The sequence below is a fragment of the Euprymna scolopes genome, unplaced genomic scaffold (genome assembly GCF_053919585.1).
Source record: "Euprymna scolopes isolate OS-2025 unplaced genomic scaffold, ASM5391958v1 sca1, whole genome shotgun sequence".
In the NCBI taxonomy this organism is placed as follows: Eukaryota; Metazoa; Mollusca; class Cephalopoda; order Sepiida; family Sepiolidae; genus Euprymna; species Euprymna scolopes.
Window position 1 is genome coordinate 1,518,803 of NW_027633102.1, and position 10,000 is coordinate 1,528,802.

The 10,000-nt window shown below is 59.9% G+C and overlaps 2 non-coding genes and 1 pseudogene across 2 annotated transcripts in view; all 3 read left to right on the forward strand.

Annotated features, from left to right (window-relative positions):
* The first annotated feature begins 4,927 nt into the window (after positions 1-4,927).
* LOC145273554 (small subunit ribosomal RNA) lies at positions 4,928-7,291 on the forward strand (annotated as a pseudogene).
* Positions 7,292-7,684: 393 nt separating this feature from the next.
* On the forward strand, positions 7,685-7,842 carry LOC145273582 (5.8S ribosomal RNA). The gene has a single exon (XR_013866407.1). It is a non-coding gene; the product is annotated as a 5.8S ribosomal RNA (ribosomal RNA).
* A 590-nt stretch (positions 7,843-8,432) lies between these two features.
* The window catches only part of LOC145273247 (large subunit ribosomal RNA), a 5,728-nt gene continuing 4,160 nt past the window's right edge, over positions 8,433-10,000 (forward strand). Inside the window, exon 1 of the ribosomal RNA XR_013866272.1 lies at positions 8,433-10,000. This exon is cut by the window's right edge and continues 4,160 nt beyond it. This is a non-coding gene — a ribosomal RNA (large subunit ribosomal RNA).

Consider the following 10,000-nt stretch of genomic DNA (forward strand, 5'->3'; position numbering starts at 1 on the left):
CGGTGTGCGGGCCTCCAGAGCTCGATAAAGTAGTGGTGTCGCTAGCGGTCGAGAAGGCACTTTTCGACGCCTACTGCCACCCCCACATGGCGGTAGGCGCAAAACTGGAAAATCGCCGACCAGAAATGTCGCTTCGTATAATCGACGTTTTTTTTGACCACCATTTTCAGGTGTCGGAGGTGGGTCTGGACGAATACCAACACCATTTCTGGGGTTTCACAACCGCCCGGCTTTCTCCGACATATGTTGGAAAGGAGTAGCGATCGAGCGAAGGGGGCTGTCGGTAGGCGGCCGCGGGTTGCATGTGTGCCCGGGACAGCACCCCCATCCAACTAAGGGGTGTCCCCCGGGGGCCAGGGGGACCTCGTCCAGGTCGGCCGGGCGCTTCCAGACGCCTACCGACACCGGTCAGGTCGGCGAGGCTCCCGGCGGCCCCGAGCGGGACCACAGGTTGCGGAAGGCGTCCAAGTGAGCGGCGGCGACGCCAGGAGGCCCCCGGGGTCGACTCCGCGGCCCCCGGGTCGGTGTGCGGGCCTCCAGAGCTCGATAAAGTAGTGGTGTCGCTAGCGGTCGAGAAGGCACTTTTCGACGCCTACTGCCACCCCCACATGGCGGTAGGCGCAAAACTGGAAAATCGCCGACCAGAAATGTCGCTTCGTATAATCGACGTTTTTTTTGACCACCATTTTCAGGTGTCGGAGGTGGGTCTGGACGAATACCAACACCATTTCTGGGGTTTCACAACCGCCCGTCTTCTCCGACATATGTTGGAAAGGAGTAGCGATCGAGCGAAGGGGGCTGTCGGTAGGCGGCCGCGGGTTGCATGTGTGCCCGGGACAGCACCCCCATCCAACTAAGGGGTGTCCCCCGGGGGCCAGGGGGACCTCGTCCAGGTCGGCCGGGCGCTTCCAGACGCCTACCGACACCGGTCAGGTCGGCGAGGCTCCCGGCGGCCCCGAGCGGGACCACAGGTTGCGGAAGGCGTCCAAGTGAGCGGCGGCGACGCCAGGAGGCCCCCGGGGTCGACTCCGCGGCCCCCGGGTCGGTGTGCGGGCCTCCAGAGCTCGATAAAGTAGTGGTGTCGCTAGCGGTCGAGAAGGCACTTTTCGACGCCTACTGCCACCCCCACATGGCGGTAGGCGCAAAACTGGAAAATCGCCGACCAGAAATGTCGCTTCGTATAATCGACGTTTTTTTTGACCACCATTTTCAGGTGTCGGAGGTGGGTCTGGACGAATACCAACACCATTTCTGGGGTTTCACAACCGCCCGGCTTCTCCGACATATGTTGGAAAGGAGTAGCGATCGAGCGAAGGGGGCTGTCGGTAGGCGGCCGCGGGTTGCATGTGTGCCCGGGACAGCACCCCCCATCCAACTAAGGGGTGTCCCCCGGGGGCCAGGGGGACCTCGTCCAGGTCGGCCGGGCGCTTCCAGACGCCTACCGACACCGGTCAGGTCGGCGAGGCTCCCGGCGGCCCCGAGCGGGACCACAGGTTGCGGAAGGCGTCCAAGTGAGCGGCGGCGACGCCAGGAGGCCCCCGGGGTCGACTCCGCGGCCCCCGGGTCGGTGTGCGGGCCTCCAGAGCTCGATAAAGTAGTGGTGTCGCTAGCGGTCGAGAAGGCACTTTTCGACGCCTACTGCCACCCCCACATGGCGGTAGGCGCAAAACTGGAAAATCGCCGACCAGAAATGTCGCTTCGTATAATCGACGTTTTTTTTGACCACCATTTTCAGGTGTCGGAGGTGGGTCTGGACGAATACCAACACCATTTCTGGGGTTTCACAACCGCCCGGCTTCTCCGACATATGTTGGAAAGGAGTAGCGATCGAGCGAAGGGGGCTGTCGGTAGGCGGCCGCGGGGTTGCATGTGTGCCCGGGACAGCACCCCCATCCAACTAAGGGGTGTCCCCCGGGGGCCAGGGGACCTCGTCCAGGTCGGCCGGGCGCTTCCAGACGCCTACCGACACCGGTCAGGTCGGCGAGGCTCCCGGCGGCCCCGAGCGGGACCACAGGTTGCGGAAGGCGTCCAAGTGAGCGGCGGCGACGCCAGGAGGCCCCCGGGGTCGACTCCGCGGCCCCCGGGTCGGTGTGCGGGCCTCCAGAGCTCGATAAAGTAGTGGTGTCGCTAGCGGTCGAGAAGGCACTTTTCGACGCCTACTGCCACCCCCACATGGCGGTAGGTGTAAAATCGGAATAGACCGGACCAGGAATGTCGAGGGGGAAAAAAATGACAAAGTCCTGGTGTGCCTAGGCGTCGAGAAGGCACTTTGCGACGCCTACCGACATCCCCATGTGGCAGTAGGCGTAAAACTGGAAAATCGCCGACCAGAAATGTCGCTTCGTATAATCGACGTTTTTTTTGACCACCATTTTCAGGTGTCGGAGGTGGGTCTGGACGAATACCAACACCATTTCTGGGGTTTTCCAGTTTTGAAAGTTTTATAAAACATGTTCGGTAGGAAGCACACTTTGGTGTGTCGGTTCGTCGGAGCAGCGACTCTTTGCCTCGTGGTGGTCCGGAAAGTCTCTACGGGCTTGTCGCAAAGGCGTCAGAAAGTGGCATCTCCGCCGCCTAGGGCTGTCACCGTTATCGCTGTCGCCGCGCTCCAACTTGTTTTGATCCGCCGCCTTCGTTCCTGCCAACCGTGCGCCCGCTCATCGTCGTTAGGTTATAATACGTGGTACGTGTGTGTGCTTCTCCGTGGACCTAGGGCTGCTCGACGTGTCGAACGATATGTTGGAACAACTAACGGCTCCTTTTCCTGGTTCCATAGTCGTCGTGGTACCCGCGTCGTCAGCCATATCTATGTCCACCATGTTTAGCCGATACGTTTGCTGCAGCTTCTGCTTCCGCCTCAGCGTTCGCCGCTCTCAGCCGCCGCTGTTGTTGCTGCCGTTCTGCCATTCAACCACTACCTGCGAATCTTTCGATGATCGGCCGAACGACCCATCGCTGTGCGACCGATAAATCCTCCGGATTAGGGAGAAACGCCGCCGCTCTCTGCCGCCGTCGAACGGAAAAACGTACATTGTAACGAACGAACGAACGAACGAACGAATTAACGAACGAGCGAACAAACAAACAAAAATAGCCGCGGGGGATGCACTATGTAGATCCTGATCCCCTTGTAACCATACGTACGTTGTTCGATGCTCTCCCGTCCTGGAAGTCGCCGCAGCAAACAGGAGGATGAGCAGCAGCAGGCGCCGCCGCCGTAACCGCCGCCTGCCTGCCGCCTCCTACTCCTGTCAGCGTCCGATCTCACAGCCGTGTGAACGTTCGCTGACACCCGATTTCTTTCCGTCTGGCAAAACCTTGGGACGTCCCGCTCGCGGTACACGTGCTGCAGCGACTTCTCGTCCGACAACGCATAAGCGTCGACGTCTGCCGCCGCATCTTCTGATACGTGGACGGTGATAGCGCTAGTCCCTTCTTGCGCCACCTCCACCTTTGTTAGCGCCAAAGAAGATCGATCGAGCAGTCGTGGTCGCAGTCGATTAACCCGTTTTCACCGTCCGCAGTTCCCAAGCCGCCGATCAAGTCGTTGCTCTTCTTGTTCGTTCTTCCCATACCGTCGATTTGCACGGCTGCCGGATGAGCCATCCTCTGTCCGGCGAAGCGCTCACGTCAGTGATCGATACTTGCACCGACAGTCCTCCGCTCGCGACTCGGTGCTCGAATCGGACTCGTTCGTTTTTATCTCGATGCGATTGTGAAAAGGGGGACCGGTCGTCAATGTCGTGTGTGTCGACGATGTTGTTCGCCCGGTCCGCCGCGTTGTTGTCGTTTTTTTTTTTTTTTTTTTTTTTCCCCTAACGTTCGCCGTCGCACGGACGAAAGGGTGAGAAAAAAAAAAAAAGCTCGAAAAAGCCGCCCAAAAAAATCGGACCGAGGAGCCGCTTGCGAGAACGCGCCATGTGCACGTTGTCTCTCCTCGGTTTTCCGAGCACGAACACGACGCCGGTCGGTCGGTCGGTCGACGAAGGCGACGACGAAGGTGACGGGAAAATTTACGCCGCCGCTGCCCTGGTCCAGCTCCTCCCCGATGACGGCTGTGATGTTGACGTTGACGTTGGCGACGACGACGACGACGACGGAGACGACGACGACGACGAGACGGCATCGATGGCGACCACGATGACGACGACCTCGACGAGTTCAGTCTGCACCTTGACCTCCGATGTCCGTGTGCACTGCCGTCGTGCTGTTTGTCGTTTGTCGTATGTATCGCTGTCAAGGGTGCCGTTGTCGTTGTTGTTGTCGACGTTGTTGCTTGCTCTCTCGTCTCGGTCGGTTGGTACGTTGATGGACGACGACGACGACGAAGACGACGACGACGACGACGAGACGGCATCGATGGCGACCACGATGACGACGACCTCGACGATTCCAGTCTGCACCTTGACCTCCGATGTCCGTGTGCACTGCCGTCGTGCTGTTTGTCGTTTTGTCGTATGTATCGCTGTCAAGGGTGCCGTTGTCGATGTTGTTGTTGTCGACGCTGTCGTCTGTTCTCTCTTCTCGGCGGCTGTGACGTGGACGTTGACGACGACGACGACGAGACGGAATCGATGGCGACCACGATGACGACGACCTCGGCGAGTTCAGTCTGCACCTTGACCCTCGATGTCCGTGTGCACTGCCGTCGTGCTGCTTGTCGTTTGTCGTATGTATCGCTGTCAAGGTGCCGTTGTCGTTGTTGTTGTCGACGTTGGTCGCTTTCGTTCTTTGAGTCTCGGTCTCGGTCCAAGTCAGGGGAGAAACAAAAAAGAGGCCATCAGCGCGGGCAGCGCGCTTCTTCTGACGGCGAACCCCCTCGAAAATAAATAAACACGTGCCCCGTCGTTGTAGTTGTCTGTCTTATGTCGGTCGGTCGGTCGGTCGGTCTGTCGTTCTGTCGAAACAAAGTCCCAAATTCCAACGATACCTGGTTGATCCTGCCAGTAGTCATATGCTTGTCTCAAAGCTTAAGCCATGCAAGTGTAAGTTCACGCCACGCATTAGAACGGGCGAAACCGCGAATGGCTCAGGAACCGGGACCTAATCCTCGGGACCGTATTCCTCCTCGGAGGCGATGGATAACTGTGGCAATTCTAGAGCTAATACATGTGACACAGGCCGCGATCGGTCGGCGCGCCGTCGTCGCCACGCCTCGCGCGCTGGCACCCGCGTCGGCCGTTCCGGGTCGCGGCGCTACATATTAGACTGAGACCGATGCGCGTCATTCCGTCCTCCCGTCGTCGGCGTTCCCGCTCGCGGGTCCGTTCGGTGGCGGGGCTCATAGGGCGGCGCGCTCCGCTTTGGTGACTCTGGATAACTCACTGGTCGATCGCACGAGCTTTCACGCCCGGCGACGGGTCTCTCGAGGGTCCGCCCTATCAACTGTCGACGGTCGGTTAAGTGCCTACCGTGGTTACTACGGGTAACGGGGAATCGGGGTTCGATTCCGGAGAGGGAGCATGCGAAACGGCTACCACATCCAAGGAAGGCAGCAGGCGCGCAAATTACCCACTCCCGGCACGGGGAGGTAGTGACGAAAAATAACGACGCGGGACTCTGTCGAGGCCCCGCGATCGGAATGAGTACACTTCAAATCCGTTAACGAGGACCAACCGGAGGGCAAGTCTGGTGCCAGCAGCCGCGGTAATTCCAGCTCCGGTAGCGTATATTAAAGTTGTTGCGGTTAAAAGCTCGTAGTCCGAACTCGGGTTCGTGGTCGCGCAAGCGGCCCCGGGGCGGCGGCGCCATCGTCCGTCGTTGACTTTGGTCGTCCGTTCGCATTCCCGGCCCTTTCCGCCGGTGTCAACCGCTAGCATACCCGCCACGCGGTCCTGCCGGCGAGGTGGACGAGGAGGTCGTGATCGGGATCCGGGAAAAAAAAACAAGTGGTCGTCGGTTCGGTTCCGGGAGTAGTCTAACGGGGGTGCTACGTGTGTGTGTTTGGGTGCGTTCATTCGCATCCCCGCACTCTGACCCCGCGCTTCTCTCCCCTCTCCCTTTCCGCGCGTTCCTCTTTTTTTTTGAACCCCCGGTCCGCTCCGAGTCCCTGCTTTCGTGTCTTGTCTGCGCGCGTGTTGCGGTCGGCGGTTTCTCCTCCAAGGGTGCTCTTAACCGAGTGTCCGCGGCGGCCGGTACGTTCACTTTTGAAAAAATAGAGTGCTCAGAGCGGGCTGTTCAAGCTTGCATACGATAAGCATGGAATGATGGAAGAGGGCCTCGTCTACGTCTGTCGGTCTCCGTCTACGGCGAGGCAATGATCGAAGGGAGCGGTCGGGGCCACTCGTATTGCGACGTTAGAGGTGAAATTCTTGGATCGTCGCAAGACGAACTGCAGCGATGGCGTGTGGCAAGCACGTTTTCCTCGATCAAGAGCGAAAGTCGGAGGTTCGAAGACGATCAGATACCGTCGTAGTTCCGACCGTAAACGATGCCGACCGGCGATCCGCCGGCGTTCGCTTCCATGACCCGGCGGGTAGCCTGCGGAAACCAGAGTTCGGTTCCGGGGGGAGTATGGTTGCAAAGCTGAAACTTAAAGAATTGACGGAAGGGCACCACCAGGAGTGGAGCCTGCGGCTTAATTTGACTCAACACGGGAAAACTCACCCGGTCCGGACACCGGTAGGATTGACAGATCGATAGCTCTTTCTCGATTCGGTGGGTGGTGTGCATGGCCGTTCTTAGTTGGTGGAGCGATCCGTCTGGTTGATTCCGATAACGAACGAGACTCCGGCCTGCTAACTAGTGCGCCGATGTCAGTGATTTTTACGGCGGGCTCGGCGTCCTCCGTGGCGCTCGGGTCCGGGTCGGTTTTCTCACGCACTTCTTAGAGGGACGGGTGGCAGAAAGCCACACGAGGCGGAGCGATAACAGGTCTGTGATGCCCTTAGATGTCCGGGGCCGCACGCGCGCTACACTGGAGGTATCAGCGGGGACTTCGCCCCGGCCCGAGAGGGTTGGGAAACCTCTGAACCACCTCCCGTGATAGGGATCGGGCCTGTAACCAACCCCGTGAACGAGGAATTCCCGGTAGGCGCGGGTCAACAGCCCGCGTCGATCACGTCCCTGCCCTTTGTACACACCGCCCGTCGCTACTACCGATCGAACGGTCCGGTGAGGTCCTCGGATCTGGCCGACGACGCCGCCGGGCAGTGCGCGACGTGTCCGTCACGACACTCGTGCATCTACGCCTCGGCGTTCGATGCCTGGAGAAGACGACCGAACCCGATCGTTTAGAGGAAGTAAAAGTCGTAACAAGGTTTCCGTAGGTGAACCTGCGGAAGGATCATTACCGTTTTCCCGTTCGAGACTGGTTTGTTGTTTCCGGCCTACCTCCTCTGTCTGTCGGCGTCAACGCCTCGAATGCGCGCAAACAAACCTATAAAAGGCGGAGCGAGAGATAGATTTGTGGTGACGCGGAGGTTTTTAAAGCCCCAGCTCTTCTTGCTTGCTTCCGCGTCTTACCACCTGTTTGTTTTTTCGCCCACCGCAAGTGATGGCCGCTTCTTCTTTGCCTTGTCGCCGCTTTATCGTTTTTTTTGTTTTTTGCAGCCGCTGTGCCACCGCCGCTAGCTAAAAAAACAAACTACTCGCGACATTGCAATGCCGTCACGCCTCCTCGCACAGACCTCCTCGCACACTACTAAATCTATATAAACAAAAACTATTAAAAAAACAAGTGCTGAACCCTGGACGGGGGATCACTCGGCTCGTCCGTCGATGAAGAGCGCGGCCAGCCGCGATAACTGATGCGAATTGCAGGACTCAGTGAACATCGACACCTCGAACGCACATTGCGGCCCCGAGATCCCTTGTCTCGGGGCCACGTCCGGTCGAGAGGCGGAACGTTACATGTCTTTCTCCGTTAACGAAACGACATCTTGCCGTCCCCGTGCCCGCCCGGTCCTCGGCACGGTGGTAACCGGGACGTCGCAGGAGCGAGTGACGAGGGGAAGAAAAATAAAAAAAGAATTGACTCCTTTCAATGTCTTTTTTTTTTTAAAACCCTCTCCGGCCTCCTCCTTCGTCTCCCGCTGGCAGACCGCGGAGTCTTTTCCCTTTTCGACCGCGTGAAGAAACACTGTGGAGGAGGAGCAGGAGGAGTCTGTCCGAAAGCAGCCGAAGGGAGACCAAAAAAAGAAGTACCGACCTAACCGACTGCCGACGTAAGCGCCGCCTGCTCGTCTCGCTCTCTGCCTCATGAAGGTGTCTCTCAGCGACGCCTCGAGCAGCGCGACGAGCACGGCCGTCGCACCGTAAAAAGGTGGCCGCGTCGTAGGCAACGCAACGTCGGATGGGAGGACCCACGCTTTTTTTAATTGTTGGCTTCTTCATTTTCGGTCGGACGGGCGCTATATCGGCCAGCCGTCGTCACACGGAGGGTACCGATCGAGATTCCTCTCCTCCAAACACCACACTCTACTAAAAACCGCCGCCCTCGGCTCGGACGAGACGACCCGCTGAACTTAAGCATATCGCTAAGCGGAGGAAAAGAAACCAACCGGGATTCCCTTAGTAACGGCGAGTGAACCGGGAGAAGCCCAACGCCGAATCCCGTCGCAAGTTAAAGGCTTCGGGACGTGTGGCGCATGGGTCGAAGGCAGCCGTTCGTTTTCGTCTCGCATAGTTCGGAGTTCCCTCGATCGGGGCCGCCCGCGGCGGGTGCCAGGCCCATTCGGTGCGGACGGCGAGCGACGGCCTTCGATCCGAGAGTCGGGTTGCTTGGGAACGCAGCCCAAATCGGGTGGTAAGCTCCATCCAAGGCTAAATACCGGGACGAGTCCGATAGTCGACAAAGTACCGTGAGGGAAAGTTGAAAAGAACTTTGGAGAGAGAGTTCAAGAGAACGTGAAACCGCCCAGGGGTAAACGGGTGGGACCGCTCACCGCGATCGCGGGGGGACTCAGTCCGGTGCTGCCTAGGCTCGAGCCCAAACTCGATGTGTGTTCTTGAAAGAGAGGCCGTCGCGGCACAGGTCGTCGTTCGTCGTGTCCGCGGGGGACTCGTTCCCCGCGGTTCCAGCTTTTGTGCCCGCGTCGCCGACGAAGGAGACGGGCCGCGTGGATAGCGGGAAGGGAAACGTGGTGACGACCGCGGCGTCGGTAGGTGGCTGCGTCGGTTGGCTGCGACGGAGGGGACTCGTCCTCTCGATCGCTGCTGCCGCCGGGCCCTAACCCGCCGCATCCGTCGCCGCCGCTTCTTCTTTCCTCCTGCTCCCTCCGCGCGCGACTCCGCTGCACCCGTCCCCTTCATCATCGCTCGGCGTAATCATGGCGCGGGCGCTTCGGCGCGACCTCCGCGCGGCCGGCACCGGACGCACTTCCCCTCCGGTCCGTCGTCGCGACCCGTTCCCGGCGTGCAGGTCGAACACGCGGGTTTTTTTCCGTAGGCGGCAGGCGTTTCATCACCCTGAAAACCCCCGTCTTCCCACCTTGTGAAGTCGGGGGCCACGGCCGTCGGGCCCGCGAACGTAACTGCCCCTTTCTGCCGGGAACGGAGGAAATCTGACACGATCCGTTACACGTGGCGAGCCGGTCCGTTTTGATCCCGCCGGAAGTCGCGTGCGGGCGACGCACTCTGTGTGTCGCTCCTTAGGCGCCCCACCGTCTCGGGCGCGTGCGCGATGAGAGGCGGGATAGGACTGGCGCGGCCTCGCCGTCACGCACCTCGCCGACGTTTCGGGTTCTTGTCGGGGCAACCCCGCCCGCGCCCGTTTCCGTTTCCGGAGAGGTCGCTCGGCGACGCTTTTTTACTCGAGCCGCCCGCCACCCCGGGTCAGCGACGTGCATCGGCAACCCACCCGACCCGTCTTGAAACACGGACCGAGGAGTCCTGGCCGTTCGCGAGTCGTAGGGGCCACCTCTGACTAACCCCGAAGGCGAAGCGAAAGCGAGAGAGCGTGTAGGAGGGCGTCGATCGGGGAGAGGTGTCGTGGCAAAGTCGTCCGGGGGTCGTCGGGGGGTGTCGTCGGTCTCGTGCCGTCGTCTTCTCCTCGCCTCAC